The 20163-nt window shown below is 41.6% G+C and overlaps 1 protein-coding gene across 1 annotated transcript in view; it reads left to right on the forward strand.

Annotated features, from left to right (window-relative positions):
* The first annotated feature begins 791 nt into the window (after positions 1-791).
* The window catches only part of gpr4 (G protein-coupled receptor 4), a 75055-nt gene continuing 55683 nt past the window's right edge, over positions 792-20163 (forward strand). The window contains exon 1 of the mRNA XM_075472842.1: positions 792-963. The gene's annotated coding sequence lies outside the window, so the exon portion shown is untranslated. The remainder of the gene's footprint in view (positions 964-20163) is intronic.

Consider the following 20163-nt stretch of genomic DNA (forward strand, 5'->3'; position numbering starts at 1 on the left):
CTGCACAGCAGGCAGTGATATGAAGGGAGAGAAAATAGAGCCAAGTGATTGTGAGGTCTGACTTTTCCTGGAGAACAATTTTGTGATGCAAATGTATTACTCTTCTGAACGCATATTGTTTTGAGAAGCAAAACGTTTTATTTTTTAAACCCCAGCCAACTAGCCGGACTACCTTCATCAACGCCAAAACGAGGCTGGAACTCGGCTCACAGGACGCAGCAGGGGGTAAGAAGATGTTCATAAATGATATTGCTAGTATGGGATGTCATACAGCTTCATGTCAAAAGAGGCGAACTATCCCTTTAACATACACCTGAATGCTGCAGAGCAGCAAACTGACAGAACTGGTCACACTTACTAATGATCGGTTAATCAAGTGCATTTGACCAGCAGCACCTGGGTGCTACTTAATAATCTTACTAATGCTCAAGTGTAATTCTACCCACGTTTTTATGCTTTTAGTAATTTCAGTGATTTAGCTCATTGTGCTGTTGCAGAAGCATAGTCGGTGGACCGGATAACTAACAGAGCTGGAAGTAAAACTGAAAACTGAACACTTTTACAAACTGAATGATCCTGCTTTTTTTAGAACTGATATAGAATGACTCAATGTGTTATTGTATATCGCTTTATTCTTGCAGGAACTGCGTAAATTCAGACAAATACAAATGAAGACCCACACAAGACACACGCTGAGATACACGCGTGCGCGCGCAGAGGAGGAGAGAGCGCGTCATGGAGCCATCGTGCCGCCTCTCTGACTCTCAGTCTCTCTGAGAAGTGTTTGCGTCTCAGTCCGCCTGCCGTTGCCGCTCCGCTCATCACCCTGTCGTGTTGCGCTCTGCCGCTCTCACCGCCACTCTCCGCGCGATTCTTACGGACGTTTTAAAGAGATAAGTCGACTTTTTGTGTGGATACGCTTCTGATTTGGGAAGTGACCGGGAATCCGAGAACCTGCTGAATGTGAGTACAGCGTTGCGCTTTTAATAAGCTGTTTGCTCCTTGTATTGAAACTGTCACCACAGGCGGCAGAAATTCCACTCTGTTCGATACAGGGAGCATTTCTCTTTCTAATTAAAAACAGTTGTTTTAATAGTATTAATTTTATAACGCTTTGGGAAATATAGCTAAACGATTATCTATCTATCTATCTATCTATCTATCTATCTATCTATCTATCTATCTATCTATCTATCTATCTATCTATCTATCACTGTGTCTGCGTGTTCTCATCCTTTACTACATCCCACTTTGCTTTGGTGTCTTCAGTGTTACGCGTGCGTGGCTTAAACGCCGCAGTACGTGAACGTGATGCTCCTGCTGCACAAACACTGTTAAATTGCTTTTTTGACCTGAAAGAAAACAAACACTAACATCTCCTCTGCTCTTCCTCTTAACTTTGCTCTCACTTTGAATGTGAAATCACTTCCACTCTTCACGCAGCGGGCTGGTTTTTAGCTCCTAACAAACACGTTTCCAAAGTCAAACTGCTTCTGAAATGGCAAACAGGCCGAGCCGGCAGCACTGGCATGGCACTACAGCAGCCGCTTGTTTCCCCTGCCACTGCTCTGCCTGCAGACAATTAATAAATCATGAGAGTGAACAATTAAATAAGCATCCACTAATCCTCTCCAGCAGTGCTTTGCCTTGCTTCTTTATAAGGGAGATGGAACACAACCACACTTGGTGCCATAGTTAACTGTGCGGTTTCAATTCTTTGCATTGAGTTAGTGAACCTTATAAACACGCTTGCTTAATTTGCTGCTTATTTATTGGCTTTATTTTGAACAGTCATTTTTACAAAGTGGTCTGTGGATATTAAATCTTCACTTCTGGCAATAAGAGAATGAAAGGTTTGGCTTTTAAAGCCGAGTCTGTCTGCGTGATGTGTGCAAAACATAATGTTTCACAACAGATTGCAACTTTCTGAGAAACAGATTTATTACAATTTTAATTAGGATTAATTTTCACCCTGAAAACTTACGGTTTGATAAGGACTAAGTACTCCTTTCATGTGTTTGTTTTCTGACACAAGCAGATGATTAACTCAGCTGTAACGGTAACCACAGTTTTGCAAGCTGATCAAGCGTTGAGCTCAAAACTAGTTTCATTCTTAACCGTTCTGTCTCAGTTTGAAATTTCCTTCTCTTTAGTGATACCTTATATTAAAAGGAGACATTTCTACTAACAAACTATTTATATTTATAGTATTTACTGTGAATAATCATCAGCTTTTCCCTGCAATGCGTTGTTAGCTAAACATTAGAAAATAGAGGTGCAGGAATGGTCTCATAAAGCTGCATGTGCTGTCTCATTTGTTCCCCCTGTAGGTCACATGCATTGTACCTTGAGAATCAGAACATTTTGTTCCTTCCTGTCTGTACCCTTCAAAGAGAAATATTGCCCACCTACTGCCAAAATGTACCTTATACCAAAAGAATAAACCCTTACATTCACAGAACAAAAAACATGCATTAATTTACACTGTTATCAGGCAGGAATCAGGGTGCACCCTGGGTAAGGTGCCAGGCCGTCACAGAGCTGAGACAAACGGCAAAATGAGTTACAGCAAATCAGAAAAAAAACAACAACAAAAAGAAACATAGGCACAGATTGGACTCGTAAGCTCCAGAAAGGCCCAGATTTGAAGCAAAGAGCCACACCACTGTTCATTATTTGCGAATATTTAAGCACAATAACAAATATTAGTGAAGGAACGTCGGTGAAATATTCCAAAAAGTGAAATCTGAAGAAACTACAATGACAAGCGGAAGCGTTTAATTCAATTTAAAGCTCAGAAAAAGTTCACAAGATACATTAAAGTTACAATTATGTACAGCTGTGTAGTTCATTTTCAGTAATTTTGTACCTTTTAATTACCTGAAGAAATGCTTAGAAACAGCAAAGGCTTTTATAAGATTTGAACTTCTCTAGTGTGAAAATAACTCGTATTTTGACGCTCATATATGAGTATGGTGGTTCTTCCCTTTCATTAAACGATAAATCCTTATTGATATCATCTTCTCTGCATCTGCCTTCCTTCTCCCTATTCTGAGATATCAGTTCGTTTCTTCTTTCCCCAGCTCAGTCGCTCAGTCACTTAAATCACATAATAAGACTGACTGAAAAAAAAACAAAAACAATCTGGAAATGCTGAACTGTTATTCACGGTCCACTGAATTTCCATCCAATACTATGTTGCTTCTTGTATTCTCTATATCATGCATCATTAATAACGTTGCAAGTAAACAATCCTTTCTTCTGTCTCCACCCTGCTCCTCCTCCATCTCTTGCATTGAACTATTTCTGACCTCGCTGGAAAGATAAGCTGTGCAGTTTTAGCTCCAACCTTGAAGGCAGAAGGATGATTGTGGTTTGCTAAAAGCTGCAGCAGCGTTACTTACCTGCCAGTTCTTTTTTTCCACACACTTAAACCAAGCACACACACTCAAACGCACACACCACCTTCACCTCCATCACACCTCCAGAACAATCTTCCCCAGAGATCAGACGGCAGTGTGAGTAGATGTCGACTGATTCCCCTGTCTGATCAACGAGAGCTGAAAGGAAATCTAACCAACAATAGGAATCCGTGGTAATAGTGTCAGAGCAGCCTCGCAAACAGACACACATCATATGTTTTGCATGGCGGGATCCATACGTGAAGTCAAAATGATGTCATTGGAAGTGTTTTCAGTTCAATCTTTAAATATTTTTTCTCCAGACGGGCTTTACAACCAGGAAGAAACAGACAGCAGCTTATTCTAAGGACAAAGCGATGCTATTTGTTAACCTGTATGCAGAAAGCCCGGTAAACACACCTGCATTCAGCTACAGTGCTGAAGCTAATTTTCAGCCTCTCACAAACTCTCACATAATTGTTCTGATACCATCTGACATATGTATCTGTGTAATTAAGACATTCAAAATCATGAAGTTAGATGTTAAAACTCTAATCGTACCTCTGAGAGCTCCTGTGAAACTGAGCATTGAAGCCAGACCCTCCACACCAGAGTTATGTTTTAGCTTTTATTTGGCAGTTTCAGGGAAAAAGTTTTGTCACTTGTATTTCAATAGACATCTACTGCAAAACTATTGCTACAGTGAGTGATTTTATGTTAAAACACAGACGACGTGCGTGTCTAACAGAAGTCAGAGAAGTCGGGATGTTGCACTGCATGTTTGAAAGAAGAAAATGTCACCTGAGGCACCAAAAGAAGAGCTTTTATTAAGCTGCTAAAGTCGTGCTCAGGACGTTTAAGTGGGAACAGATTGTAGACATAGCGGACATTGTTAATGTTATATATAAGTTCAGGGGACACCCCTTGTTGTTTGGGAGCTATTCCCTGAGCTTTGGGCTGAGTCTTGTGGTCCAGTCGGATCCCGTTGTTATCACACCAAGGCATTTATGATCTCAAACACTAAACTCAAAGGATTAACAAGTAAATAGCAGGATTTGGGTTCAAAATGTTCCTGCAAACACCAAAGTTTGGCAGAGTCCTTGGAAAAAGAAATTTTAAGAAGCTTTTAAAACAGAAAGTAATAGATGACAAAGAAACTGAAACGACAGAGGAAGCTCCCACAGAACTGGTAGAAAATTATATGCTGTGCAGATAAAACCAAACGACCACATTTTCTTTTCTGTCATTTCATTTTCTTATAAAGTAAAAAAGACACAGCACATTGTACTCGCTTAAAACTAAAAACAGTTATGGTCTGTCTTAAACATCGATGAATTATAGTAACTCACCTTAAGAGACTACTACATGACAACATCTAATATATGGACCATAAAACATATATATATCATGAAAGGTGATCCGAGGATAGATCCAAGACAAATGAGAAAGAGACTGTTGGTAAATGACAAGAACCTGTAAGTTTTTATGGGCCAAGAGAAAAATGACTTGTTGTAAAGCAGGTGTGCATAGGTAGAAGAAGAAAAGAATGATGGATGGAGTGCCAGAGCAGGAAGATAAAGAGAGGATAGATGTGAAACAGATAGCATTGATGGTGTGATGGCTCTCGGAGGAGTTCTCATAAGCAGTACTTAAGAGCCTGTGTGGTCAAGTAATCACTGTGATTAACAGCTGCAATCCAAATGAGTGACTTTAACCGGGAGCCTGACAGAAGCACCCACACCCACTGCAGCACCTTTTCATAATATACTCTTCTATAACCCCTCCCTGATTGCTTTATTTCCCGGGTGCTTTTGTGCAAACAGTTTGGAGTAAAGTTTGACTTTAAATCTCAAGGTTTTCCACCATGTTCAGTTTAGATGTTATGAAAAAGCGAAACTGGTGCTGTTTGGAAGATATATACCCAAGATTAAACATGTGTGACAACTAGAGGTGAGACATCCTGTTGCTTTTGAATTCATGTGTGAGCGAAGCATCGGATTTCATACACAGGAAGTCATCAGGTTACAGTAGATGTAATATTCTCACCAGTTCAGTCTGGAGCTGCATTGCAATCACCACCCGGAAGCAAATCTCTGTGTGTGACTAGTATTGTTGGTATGTTCACTTTCAGAGTAGTTGTGACAAAAGAACAAGTTCGTACATGTGAGACTTGTAAAAAACTGTAATGATTGCTGGAGAAATACAGCCCCTAATCAGGAGAATTCAGACTGTACGGAAAATGCAAATCAAAACAAAAAGCAGCGATTCTTACATTAACTTTGACTTTTATTTCATGGAAGATATGATACTGCCAAGAAATGTCACGTATAGTCTCGTCAACTTGATTTAATCTGTTAATACAGATCAAGTTTTGTTGAAATATGCGTGGGCGTCCCTGGAAAAGACATGTGACATGTGTTGCCTGGATGAATGCTGCGGTCACAGGGCACCGACACAACCCCATAACATCACAGAGCCTGGCTTTTGGTCCACTTTTACCAAGAAAGATCTGGAATACTGAGTGGTCCAACCATGATGCACATTCCCACTGTGGGATGGTCCATCACAGATGTCGCTGAGCCATGGATGTAATATATTATCTGGATACAGGAGCGCAAAATGGCCGCTGTTGATTTCAATGGAGTTTCTCGCCTGGCGCATTCGCCAAAAAAGTTTCTGACTTCTGGGTTTACTTCCGCGTTATGCGGAACATAGGCTGTGTTCGAAACTGCATACTTCTCCCACTACTCATACTAACTTTTTGAGTTAGTATGCGAGTTTGAGTTTGCGAGAAGTTCCCGGATGCATACTAGATTGGCCGAAATGTACCCAAGATCTAGCCAAGATTCTAACTTTTGTTTCCTCTTTAGAGCAATGACTCACAAGCGACTGAAGGTGAAATTAGTTTGAGTCACACACGCACACACACACACACACACTCTCATGCACACACGGGCAACGGTTCAGTGTTTAACTGGGAGTCTTAGAGCAGAGTGTGTTGTTTTTCTTGTGTGTGATCGCTTTCGTTTTCACAGTGTCAGGAACTCATTTGCATCAACACCAACATGCCCTGCTTTATCGGTTGTCGCGGCGATAAGAAAATGATTTGATGCTTCTCAGTCGTTATTATGTTCTTGAAAGAGATCTTGATAAGTTAAGTGACCAGACGTTAGTGAAGTGATGTTTTACTGCTGTATCGCTTCATTAAGGGACCGTGCTGAGTTAGAAGCACCCAACTATTTCCTCTCTAAGACTCAGAGGAGGAATCATTATTTCATGAACTGTTATTCGATGGTTAGATGTTAATGGTCTCAATGTTTCTCCATTTCTGAGATTGTAAAACATTCTGATTCACTTAGAGTTTTTCCTCTTTGGCTCAATTTGGAAACAGATTCAGCAGTTAACAGCTTAAGTATGATCACAGAGCTGCTCGGATTTGCTTCCACATTGCAAATACAGCTTTTTTTAATCAGTTTTAAAGAGCTGGAGAGCGAGAGGAGGAACGACATGCAGCAAGGCCGGCTGCTGTCGGCATGCAGATTTCTGCCTCCATAAACCAGCTTTGTCAGTGCAGAAAGTCTGATAAAACAAAAGAAAAGGGCTGTTGGATGAAGGCACCTGTTTAGTTCCACTAGTTTCTCATGAAACAGCAACAATGTACAGTGACAGGATGACCCTACTCAATTGGTGAGTAATGCAACAGCTTAAAATGACATTAAAGGCTCACAATGTGTTTAAATGAGATGCCAAAGCGTGCCTGAAGGGCGTCCTATGTGTGCACATTTACATGAGAACATATGAGAATGCACACATTGCTGGTGGACAGTCTTTGCTCTGAGCCGTCAGGTTTGAGCATGAGTTTCTGTTGCTTTCTCTGCCACTTATTTCCTCTTATCCATGCACTTAAACCTTTTTCTGAACTACTTTGAGGGCAATACAAGCAACATAGTTTCAGAATCTTCAAATGTATTACATCTACAAAGCCTAAAATAAAAGTTTTGCTCTGACTTGTGGAAAACAACCTTGGTTTTACAGCACTTCTACGACCACAACTACTGAATAATACGAATTTTCTACCTTATATTTGCTCAGAAAGAGATTTTGATGGACAGTTAAGTGAAATGTCGTATTTCCACAAAAATGGGATGCAAATAAAAGCCGGGCTTCTCATAATGGCTATAAGTGCGGCCTCTCTCTCTACAGTTCACCACAAAAGTTAATATTTTTCATCTTTGAAGCAAATTCTGGAGCAGAAAATTTTTTATTTACTTAATAATGTTTTATTTCTTTACATATTTATTGTTTTTGTGGCACGTCTATGAATTCGTAACGTGAGCCGATTCCATGTCTGTAACGGTCAATCCTGCTCAGAAGTCACTGACATTATACGTGCCAACTAGCATGTGGCTAACTGCAACTATATTAGTTTGAGGCGTATAAAATCTTCAACAGACTGACTCACCAGCTTTAAAAAGAAGTTTGTTCATGCTCTCATGTTTTTCTGGTTTGCTGCAGACAGCCACAAAAGGCTTCCTGCACAAGGGAGATCACAACAGGATTTGTTTACATCCCATCTGTTTACAAATGTTGCAACCGCTTCCCACTGTAGCACGCTCAAGCAGGAAGTGGATGCTCGAAAACAGGGGTCGCACTCAGGCCTGGGACGGGGTCTTTAACGGACACAGAAGCAGACCCATCTGACAGACATTTAAATGCTTAAACAGCGAGTCAGACTGGTCCTCCGGGTTGAGCTTAGACTGGTCACAGCTCCACAGGCCCTGGTGTTATTTACACAGCTATTGTTTTCTGTCCATCCATCTTCACTCAGTAACAATGATCCAGACAGGTCAGATCTGTTGGTGTACTTCTTAGATTAAAAAAGGATCCCGGTATCCCGGTATGCACAAACTTTGAAGGCTTTCCTGAAATACTGCAGCGAGGCTTTTTGTGATGTTGCAATGGAGCGCATCTGTGTGTGACGGTGAAATGACGTCCCTGATGGCCCGAGTGGAAACCTAAACAAAAGAGGGGACAAAAGAAAGCGGCAGTGAGATAAGAGGTGGGTTATCCACAGAACATGTGTGTCTAAATGCTCCCGGGACACGGTGAGATCACTAAGTCTGTCAGACACACACACACCTGTGGCCAGCATTAGAGCCATTTCAGATGGTCGATACCCATCTACCCTTCTCCGTTTGACCTTTTGTCTTTTCCATTAAACCTCAATCTTTCTCTCCTCTCTGACCATGTTCTATCTCTCCCTCTCTTCTTTTCCAAAATCAATGCGCCCTTTCATCTGCAACACCCCGTCTCTGTTTTGCATCTTCCTTATTTGGATTCTACCATCTCTTATATTACCTCCTTATCTTTTTAATCAACCTCATTCCCAAACTCATGCACATCTCTATTTTTACGAAACTGATTTCTTCTAATTTTCCCATTTCCAGAATAAAGTTGTGATATTGGAACTAAAGTGGAATTGTTGAGGACAAAGGTGAAACTCCTCTTTCATTATCTTCTATGCATTGCATGCAGGTGTGACCATCAATGCTCTTACATTAGTCCATTACCAGCTTACAGCAGCCTGAAGAAATACGGCCACATCATCCAAGTTTGTGGAGTTTCTCCTTCTCCTTCTACTCATCATCTGTGTTGCCTTTCATCTGCAACACCCCGTCTCTGTTTTGCATCTTCCTTATTTGGATTCTACCATCTCTTATATTACCTCCTTATCTTTTTAATCAACCTCATTCCCAAACTCATGCACATCTCTATTTTTACGAAACTGATTTCTTCTAATTTTCCCATTTCCAGAATAAAGTTGTGATATTGGAACTAAAGTGGAATTGTTGAGGACAAAGGTGAAACTCCTCTTTCATTATCTTCTATGCATTGCATGCAGGTGTGACCATCAATGCTCTTACATTAGTCCATTACCAGCTTACAGCAGCCTGAAGAAATACGGCCACATCATCCAAGTTTGTGGAGTTTCTCCTTCTCCTTCTACTCATCATCTGTGTTGCCGAAAGAGAGAATTTCCTTGTTACTAAAACTTATTCTGAACTATAATTTCACCAGTTTGTATATGCAAGACATTTTCTATAGTAGTTTGATTTAATTCAACTTTATTCTCGACATTTATACTTTATTGTTGAGGTATTAAAACGTTTTTCTGTCTATTTTGTGAGCCGAACACTCCGTACTATCTAAACTAGCTAAGTGGGTGTATATATATCTATATATATATAAATATATATATATATATATAATGTTACTTTAAACATGGATGAACTTAATCAACAAAAGATTATTGACTGCTTTTCTGTTGCCCATAGTTTCCTGATACCAGCAGTACAGACATTACTTATTACAGGGATAACACTGCACAAATATATATTTAGATAACCGCCCTTAATCTAAATAAGACAACATTTAGATGATGTTGCAGGCACTTATATGCAAGGGATGCACAGACATGTCAGCCTGACAGCAGTTGATGTTTGGCTTGATTAGGGCTGAAATGCTTTTAAACTATTCGTTATGATTTTCTACGCCAAATTGAATTGTTTTTCCTGACAATAAAGGGAAGATAAATAGCAACAAACGATCAGTTTTATTATCGGCCGTCGACTAGATTGTTCATTTTTAACATCTGCACTGACGTCAGCCCAGAATATCCCTTTCAGCGCGTCCAATGCGATATTTTCACCGATCCACAGCCTTCATTACTTCCATATTATTCAGTTTATTAACCCGTTTCTTCCTGTTCTGCATTAAATTCAGACAAAAGCAATACTACCAGATCTTGTGACAGAAACTAGCAACTCAGTCTGTGAAAATAGGCCCAAAACAAGTGACGTGTTCTTAAAAAACAACACGAAAGTCACTTATTAAAGGGATAGTTCGCCACTTTTGACATGAAGCTGTATGACATCCAATACTAGTGACATCATATATGAACATTTTCTTACCTCCTGCTGCGTCCTGTGAGCCGAGTTCCAGCCTCGTTTTGGCGTTGACGAAGTTAGTCCGGCTAGTTGGCTGGGGTTTAAAAAATAAAGCACAAAATCGTTCTCCAGGAAAAAGTCAGACCTCACAATCGCTTGGCCCTATTTTCTCTCCCTTCGTATCACTGCGTGCTGCTGCCTGCCGCACCTGTTACGGTGTTTGCTGCTCGGAATCAGGGGACTGCTCGGTCTGCACTTCGGTCTACACAGCAGGCAGTGATACAAAGGGAGAGAAAATAGGGCCAAGCGATTGTGAGGTCTGACTTTTTCTGGATGAACGATTTTGTGATTAAAAATGTATTACTCTTTTGAACGCATATTGTTTTGAGAAGCAAAGCTTTTTATTTTAGCGACCCCTGCCAACTAGCTGGACTACCTTCGTCAACGCCAAAACGAGGCTGGAACTCTGCTCACAGGACGCAGCAGGGGGTAAGAAAATGTTCATAAATGATGTTGCTGATATGGGATGTCATACAGCTTCATGTCAAAAGAGGCGAACTATCCCTTTAATGAGCCGACCTGGCAAATTTGGAGCCGAGAGCATGGATTGTAAAAATGCCATGAAAGCTCCGGTATGACAGAATCTTCTTCAAATAAGAGCGACGTATTCAACATGGCTTAATTTGATCACTGCCAACTCATTTGGGATTAAGATAGCGTTGGAATATTGGGTTGATTTTGGAATATTACCGTATCTGTAAACGTGGCCCCTGCAGATCACTGCAACACAAAGGAATTGCATCTGATACCCTGCATGCTGTGGTGGACCTCTGAGTGAGAGCACTGCTCGTGGGCGGACTGACTCAGCTGAGCAAGCCCTGAACAAACGGACTGAGAGAGAGCTGCAAGCTGCCGTGCAGACTGTTAAAAAAGATGCGTCTGTATCTGCGTAGAGCTCAGGAAAAAGATGCACAAGTTCCCGCGTGTTTCAGGTTTCCATCACTGCAGATTCCTCCGCTTCTCGTAAGAGAAATGGTCAGATTGTGGCGTGTGAATTGTTGTTTTTATTTGTTTATTTTGTGAAGCATGGAATGAGTTTCGGTTTTTCGCTTGATCACGGTGCCAAAATAAACAGTTGTTTAGTGATAGGCTGGGTGTTCGAGGAGTCCTGATTGTGGGAGGATTTGGCTGCTACTTTGTTCTCAGAGCTGACATGAAGTTGCAGATGGACCTTTTCTGTAAAAATATCACGTTTTTGGTCTTTTACAATTCTGTTTCCAATCTTGTCTCCATTTTTCTATCATATTTCTTCTCTCCACTTGCTTGCATGAGCCTGAAGCACATCCCTTTAAGCAGAAACCCAGCAGCCCTGTGCTGGAGTTGTGCTTTAAGGGTAGAATCAGGAGGCTTGTTGAGGAAGTGGTTAATGGAGCATTGCATGAATCTGGATTAAATCTGAGACATACAATCAGATAAGGTCATAAAAATGAAAGATGATTGAAAGCCGTGTCCGTCCACTGCATTTCATCAGGTCTGTGTCTATCGACCGCTCTTAGAATAAATTATGTAGATGATGAGATCAAACTTAAATGACAGCAGAGGAAAGATGATAATGTAGCTCTCGTATGAATTATAGATATTCACAGTTTAGACAGAAAGTGACCCGAAGACAGCAATGACAGGCTCAGTATGTTGTTGGCTTTCTGAATTAAAGAGCAAATGTTTATTATTCTTTTCAAATGTGTCTTATCTGTATGTTTTTTACAGATTTAAAGAACCAAAGAGCCACAAAAACTCTCACCAGACTTTTAAATTAAATAAGTTTTTGGTTTCTGCAGAGCAGTGTTAATGGGACATGAAGGAAATCCATGAATATTCAAATGTTTAACCCAGAACAATTTGTATTTTTGTAAGCCTCACCTCGTAGTTTGTAAGATCTAAGCCTCACCGTAGAGGTTTCTTCTTATTCCACTCATGGACTCCTGAGCCTTATCGTCGCAGAAGAGATCACAAGTGGGAAGGAAAGTATGAAAAAAAAAAACAAGGAGTGTAAAAATCTGTGCAGGACACATCTCAAACCAGCAGTCTCATGCGTCACAGTTCAGGGATTAGCACCTTTGACCAAACATTTGTGGCCAAATCCACAGTAACAAGAGGCCAGAAGTGGATGTAAAAAGAACCAAGAGTTCAAATTTCACGACTTGACAGGATGTATAAAGACGCAGAAGGTTGACATGGTGACATATCAAAACTCAAGCTGCTCCATTGCAGGGAAAGGAGTAAAACAAAATTCCACATGTAGTTGTTCACATTTTTCAGCCTTTATTGTTAAACTGCAGCATTTTGAGCAGTGGACCAACATTCATTTTCCACGTCCTGTTAGCACTGACACTTTTGACATTTTTGTTTTTTTCTCGACTTTATTACTTGTTATTTGAAACAAATGTCATATTTTGTGAATTAAACCCACTTTAAAAAGTCCTTACACGAAGATCTGAAGGATGTTTTTAGTTGTGAATGTTTGACATTTTCTTTTAAATCCGGTGCATTGCTTCATCGTCGGCTTGCTCTCGGTTCTATATTTCCTCTGTGATGATTTAAGTAAATATGTTGGTTTTTTTTGTACGCTTGGTTCAGCTAACTGACCCAAATTTAACGTCCAAACATCAATTTATTAACTAGAACCCTGATTAGTTCAATATTAGAATGTTATTTGTTCTTGTTAATGTATTTAACATTTTATCTGCAGATTTACACTCAGTAATCATCTCCTGTGATGAATTCGAGCTTTTTTCCTATGAACAACAACACAGGAACACAATGCATACAAGCAAAGCTCCCTTTTACTGTTGGCTCTAGAACCTTGCAGGGTTGCGTTTACCGTATTTTGTCACTACTAATGCTAACAAAACATCTGGGGCAGCTTCACACTGATAGTGGTCAATCATTGAATTATGGACTACATTTTTGTATTTTTTTATCTAGGGCTGGGCGAGTTAACTCGTTATTATCGCGTTAACTTGTTAATTATTTAACGCCGATAAATATTTTATCGCGCATTAACGCAGGTTTTATTATTTATTTTATTTTGTAAAAGTCTGTTGCTCACAGGCTTTTATTTTGTAAAAGTCTGTTGCTGTCTGCTGTGGAACCGGAAAAGAAAGTAATCGGCAGATCCACCAAACATGGAGAAGGGTACAGAAATTTTACTCGGCCATTTTCATTTTAAAGTTCTTCCAGACGGCGGAGTCGACAGAACCAAAGTCATCTGTAAACACTGCCAATATGCCGCCCATTGATTGGATGCGAGACTCCGGTTGTTTTCACAGATGTTTACTTACGCCACATCAACACCGTAGAACTAAATGTTCAAGTAAACAGAGTAAAAGACAACATAAGTTGTTGTAATCATTAAAGAAATAGCATTCTTAGCATTGTCACTGGTACCAATAAATAATCAAAGTAACACTGGCCACTTTAGCCTTTAGCTTCTCAACCAACGCCAGAGTCATTCCCCAGGGGCAATCTACACGGTCAAAACTAGGATTCTTTAACTTCCACTTCCCCAGTCCAACTAAAGCCACACAGCAACTTGAAACCCATATGGGCAAACACAGGTGGAGCCACCGTGGAAACTGCGGACATACCCACCTGGGACCCTTATCTGCAGCCTTTGAGTATGAGTAGTAACCTCATAATGCATACCCAACATTTCGGCGAATCTAGTATGCATTTGGGAAAAAAGTCAGTATGAGTAGTAGGAGTAGTAGGAGAAGTATGCGGTTTCGAACACAGCCGGTGTGAAGCTCACGGAGCTAACCGGCTCTACTTCCTGTTTTACTTGTTTCAACATAAAAGCACGTATTTCAAAATAAATTTAAAAAAAAAACTCCTGCATTTACAGCCAAGTTGAATTGTCTTCTCAGCGTAGTAGTTCCAGTCTAAAATATCACTTAAAGGCAAAACACACAACTGATAGCAGCAAGTCATTCAAGGAAACAGACAGTGGAGCGAGGCTTCTACATAAAAACTACAGAAAGATGCTGATGTTAAAAGTGTGTTTGCACAACAAATGTTATGGCACTTTAATTCATATCAGAATCAGAATCAGAATCAGAATCGCTTTTTATTGCCAGGTATGTGGACACACACGAGGAATTTGACTCCGGTTACACCTCACTCTCTTTAGTGCAACAATTACAAAAAAATAGACAAAAAAATAGACATAGAACAAGGTTAAATCAGAAGTGCAAATTGGTGCATGGTGCAAGGATGAAACACTGAAGTCCGGTTTTAGCTGTTTAACACAGAGACAGCCTGAGGGAAGAAGCTGTTCCTGTGTCTTGTTGTTTTGGCGTACAGAGTTCTGTAGCGCCTTGCAGAAGGGAGGAGTTTAAACAGTTTGTGTCCAGGGTGTGATGGGTCTGCAGAGATGTAACTTGCCCGTTTCCTGACTCTGGACAGGTACAGATCCTGGATGGAGGGCAGGCTGACACCAATAATCTTCTCTGCAGACCTTATTGTCCGTTGCAGTCTGTTTTTTTCCTGTTTGGTGGTTGATCCGAACTAAACGGTGATGGATGAACAGAGAACAGACTGAACAATGGCGGTGTAAAACTGGATCAGCAGCTCCTTAGGTAGGTTGAGCTTCCTGAGCTGCCGCAGGAAGTACAACCTCTGCTGGGCCTTTTTGATGGTAGTGACTGTGTTGGTCTCCCACTTCAGGTCCTGAGAGATTGTGGGGCCCAGAAACCTGAAGGATTCCACAGCAGACACTGCGTTGTTGGTGATGGTGATGGGTGGCAGAGTGGGGGGGCTTCTCCTAAAGTCCACTGTCATCTCCACTGTTTTTAGCGTGTTCAGCTCCAGATTGTTCTGACCACACCAGCAGACCAGCCGTTCAACCTCCCGTCTGTATGCAGACTCATCACCGTCCCGGATGAGGCCGATGACTGTTGTGTCATCTGCAAACTTCAGGAGTTTAACAGACGGGTCTCTTGAGGTGCAGTCGTTGGTGTAAAGGGAGAAGAGCAGTGGGGAGAGTACACACCCCTGGGGGGCACCTGTGCTGATAGTCCGGGTGCTGGATGTGATGCTCCTCAGCCTCACCTGCTGCTTCCTGTCAGTCAGGAAGTTTGTAATCCACTGACAGGTGGAGGAGGGCACAGTGAGCTGGGTGAGTTTGTTGCGGAGGATGGCTGGGACGATGGTGTTGAACGCCGAACTGAAGTCGACAAACAGGATCCTGGCGTACGTCCCTGCAGAGTCGAGGTGTTGCAGGATGTAGTGCAGTCCCATGTTAACGGCATCATCCGCTGACCTGTTCGCTCGGTAGGCGAACTGCAGGGGGTCCAGCAGGGGGTCTGTAATGTCCTTCAGGTACCCCAACACCAGTCTCTCGAAGGACTTCATGACTACAGATGTGAGGGCAACAGGCCTGTAGTCGTTCAGTCCTGTGATGGTGGGTTTCTTGGGGACCGGGATTATTGTGGAGAGTTTGAAGCATGAGGGGACTTCGCACAGCTCCAGGGATCTGTTGAAGATCCGGGTGAAGATGGGGGCCAGTTGGTCAGCGCAGACCTTCAGGCAGGAAGGTGACACACCGTCTGGGCCGGGTGCCTTCCTGATCTTTTGTCTGTGAAAGACTGAAAGAACATGCTCTTCATAGATCGTGAGTGCTGGTGGGGGGTCAGAGGGGAGAGGTGGCAGAGTGGCAGGTGATGTCAATGGGGGGGGGGGGAGGTGGAGAGGTGTGAATGTGTCAAACCTGCAGTAGAACACATTCAGCTCGTCAGCCAGTTGATGATTCGCTGCAGTGTTTGGGGATGGTCTCCTGTAGTTGGTGATGGACTGCAGGCCTCTCCACACTGACGCTGGATCGTTGGCTGAAAGGCTGTTTTTAATCTTTTCAGCGTAGCTCCTCTTGGCTGCTTTCACCTCCATTGTCAGCGTGTTTCTGGCCTGGTTGTACAGGACTCTGTCCCCACTTCTGTAGGCCTCCTCCTTGGCCTGACGAAGTTGCCTGAGTTTTGCAGTGAACCAGGGTTTGTTGTTGCTGTATGTGCGGAAGGTTTTGGTGGGCACACACATGTCCTCACAAAAGCTGATGTAAAATGTCATGGTATCAGTCAGTTCATGCAGGTCTGAGGCTGCAGTCTCAAAAACACTCCAATCAGTGCAGTCAAAGCAGGCTTGTAATTCCACTTTGGCGTTGTTGGTCCATCTCCTCACCGTCTTGACCACAGGCTTAGCAGATTTCAGCTTCTGCCTGTAGGTCAGGATAAGATGAACCATGCAGTGGTCAGAGAGTCCCAGGGCTGCACGGGGGACAGAGTTATATGAGTTCTTAAAAACAGTGTAACAGTGGTCCAGAGTGTTTGTGTCCCTGGTGGGACACTTAATATGCTGTTTATATTTTGGCAGTTCGTGGCTGAGGTTTGCTCTGTTAAAGTCCCCCAAAACAATGAGCAGAGAGTCCGGGTGTTTTTTCTCCACGTTATTAATCTGGTCGGCCAGGTGTTGTAACGCCTCAGTAACACAGGCCTGAGGAGGGATGTAGACCAGAACAAACGAGGAAAACTCCCGCGGCGAATAGAACGGTTTACAGTTGATGAAGAGTGTTTCTAGTTGAGGACTGCATGATTTGTTTATGGCAGCACATTTAAAAAAAAAACTAAACGCTAAAAGCGATACACTACTTTTGGATTCATTTTTGGATTTTGCGTACAAATGCGATTAATCGTGATTAATCAGGGAAATCATGTGATTAAATAGATTAAACATTTTAATCGTTGCCCAGCCCTACTTATTTTATCACAATATTGGATTATTTTAACGATTCAAAGCTCTCTTTGAGGGCTCATAGAGAAGGAAGTTTGAACCTGCCCTTCAGATTATGTCATTGAATAAATAACAGCATTGTTCCCGCTCCACCTGAGCTAAACAAAAACTCGAAGGATGGTGCTCTATGGCTTTGTTAGCCCCGTCTTTCTCTCAGTTTTTCTGTTTAGCTCCTGAATTGATTGATTATGCGGCTGAAGACCCAGCAGAGCTGAGACATGTGTAGTCCTGGTTCCTCACTTTCTGTACAAGTGTTTTTTCCATATTAAGATGAAACTTTGATTATGAATCATTAAGGGAGTTTGAAAGAAGCAACTCAATCATTTCTGGTTCTATGCCATCAGATTTATTCTGTTTGTCCATAAATGTTGCAGCATAAGAGATGGCAAATAATCATATTCTCTGGCTGTTTCAACTTTTCAAGTTGAGAAAATGCCTCCTCTGTGTTTTTGTGTATCCTTTCTGATGGAGCTAATACTCCTGTATTTTAGACACAATGCTGATAGAGAGCATTAATGATAAGTGAATATTATCGATAATACCACTATAGAACAAGCATTTGCATTTGAGCTATTGTCAACCTCTGCCAGCACTTGCTTCTTTCCTACCTCTGCTTTCAAATACTGTATTTTATGACTCAATATGACTGAATTCCTAATAAAGCCGTTCTTCTTTACACTTTTTTCATTCATGCTATCAGATAACACAGTGAGTCAGACATAGCAACCGATTTAACGCCCGATAAGACTTCATGTTAACCAGCAGTCTCTTATTCTGAAAATGCAACGTCGTCTTAAATTAACCTGGAAAGGCCTGTTCTGATCCTGGTTGTACTTCCATACAAATACAGCGCGGTCAGGGCTGTGCTGACCGAAGAGAAATACGCACTGGCTGATCTTTACAACAGAAAACAGTCAGATTATGTCACTGTAAACAGATATATCTCATTTTACCATTCAACCTAAACCCGATAATCTAATCTTCATACCTTCAGACTCTGAAATAGCTACGTTGGTCCACAGCTCAAAACGTAGCAGTTTAGCAATAAAGGCTGTAAAATGGTAATGTTTGTCCAGTTTTTGGCTTCCAGCATTGTTGTACATCAGCCTTTCCAAATCTTAAGATGTTTGGCAATACACAAAAGTGTTATAAATGTGATGTTTCACAAGTAAAGTTGCGTAATAATGTAATAATAACTGTAATAATGATGTCCTCCTGTCACATCTAAGTAATTATGTTGGCATCCACGGCTCTGCATTGAAGTGGTTTGCGTCCTACTTGTCCAGTAGAACCTTCTCCGTTATGGTTGGTGACCTTTCCTCTTCCTGTGCTCCTCTCTCCTGTGGAGTCCCTCAAGGATCTATTCTTGGCCCTATCCTCTTCTCGTTGTACATGCTACCACTTGGGTCAATTATAGCCAGGCACAACCTTTCTCTCCACTGTTATGCAGACGATTTACAAATGTATCTACCATTGAAGCCAAATAGTAACAGTGCACAATGTTCTTTGTTTAATTGTATTGCTGATATTAAGCAGTGGTTGGCCCTTTGGCACCTTGTCTTCAAAGCTTAGTTCAACGGTCAGAAATCTGGGAGTGACCTTTGACCTTTGATCTGAGGTCGGACAAACAAATTAACAATGTCGTCAGGACTAGTTTTTTCCAGCTGCGTCTCCTGGCCAAAGTTAAAATGTTTTTAAGTCGTCATGACCTTGAGAAAGCCATCCATGCCCTAATAAGTTCAAGGTCAGACTATTTTAATGCTCTTTATGTGGGCGTCTCCCAGTCTTCTCTCAGCCGCCTTCAGCTGGTGCAGAACGCTGCTGCCCGTCTTTTAACCAACACCAACAGACGTGTGCACATCACTCCTGTTCTGAACTCCCTCCATTGGCTTCCTGTCCTTTAGAGAACTGATTTTAAACTTTTAATGTTTGTTTTTAAAGCTCTTAACGGCCTCGCCCCGTCGTATTTATCTGAGCTTTTAACAGTCCTGGTACAGCTCTGAGGTCAACAGATCAGTTTCTGCTGGAAGTGCCCAGGTCAGAATATAAACCCTGGGGTGAGCGAGCCTTTTCCCAAAGCTGCCCCCAGGCTCTGGAATAAGCCCCCCGTCCAGCTGCGTCTTATTTCTGACCTGGGCCTCTTCAGATCCAGGCTAAAAACCTGCTTATTTAGGATGGCTTTTAATACCCAGTAGTATGATGACACTTTTATCTTATTTTATCTTATTCGATTTCGTTGTATTTTATTGCTTTCACTGTTCTTTTAATATTTTTACTTCTTCTTCTCTTTATTTATTACCTGCTGTAAAGCACTTTGGTACATCGTAAGGATTGTCTGTAAAGGGCTGTATGAATAAAGTACATTTACATCTCTGTCATCTGCAAAACAATCCGAAATCGGTGTCAAACTGCAGAATGTTACATTTGAAAAAGAAACACGTTGGTCGTCGTCGTCCCCCCCCCCCATTTCTGAATCATTCCTATGGCTTGATTTTGCTTTCAAAGTGCCTCAGATTGATTCGATTGAATTAACAATGTTCAACATTTTCGACCGGGGGGATATATCAAATATTGAATTTATCACACTTGGGTGTTGAAAAAACTGTTGTATATGGGTTCATATAAAGTACAAAGTAAGATGGGCTTCCTAAAAAAATTGCCACCCTACAATATATGCCTGCCACCCCTCTGCCACCCCATGTATAAATCTCTAGAATCGCCACTGAGCAGGAGGGGTTGGATGGTGGACTGTCACAACTTCACTATCAGTCCTAGTTGGAGGTTTGCATCACTTTTTCTTCACGCTGCTCTTACAAAACATCAGGCAAAGTGAAACCTTACCTAAATGTGTGGGGAAAGTGGTGATTCAGATTTATACTGCAGCTCTAATGCAGGGGGATCGACTCCTCTGTACATCACTGGTGTGCAGGAAACTACTACAATTAGATAAGCTGAATGCTTTTCTGTGGTATTTC

The sequence above is a fragment of the Odontesthes bonariensis genome, chromosome 9 (assembly GCF_027942865.1).
Source record: "Odontesthes bonariensis isolate fOdoBon6 chromosome 9, fOdoBon6.hap1, whole genome shotgun sequence".
Classification (NCBI taxonomy): domain Eukaryota; kingdom Metazoa; phylum Chordata; class Actinopteri; order Atheriniformes; family Atherinopsidae; genus Odontesthes; species Odontesthes bonariensis.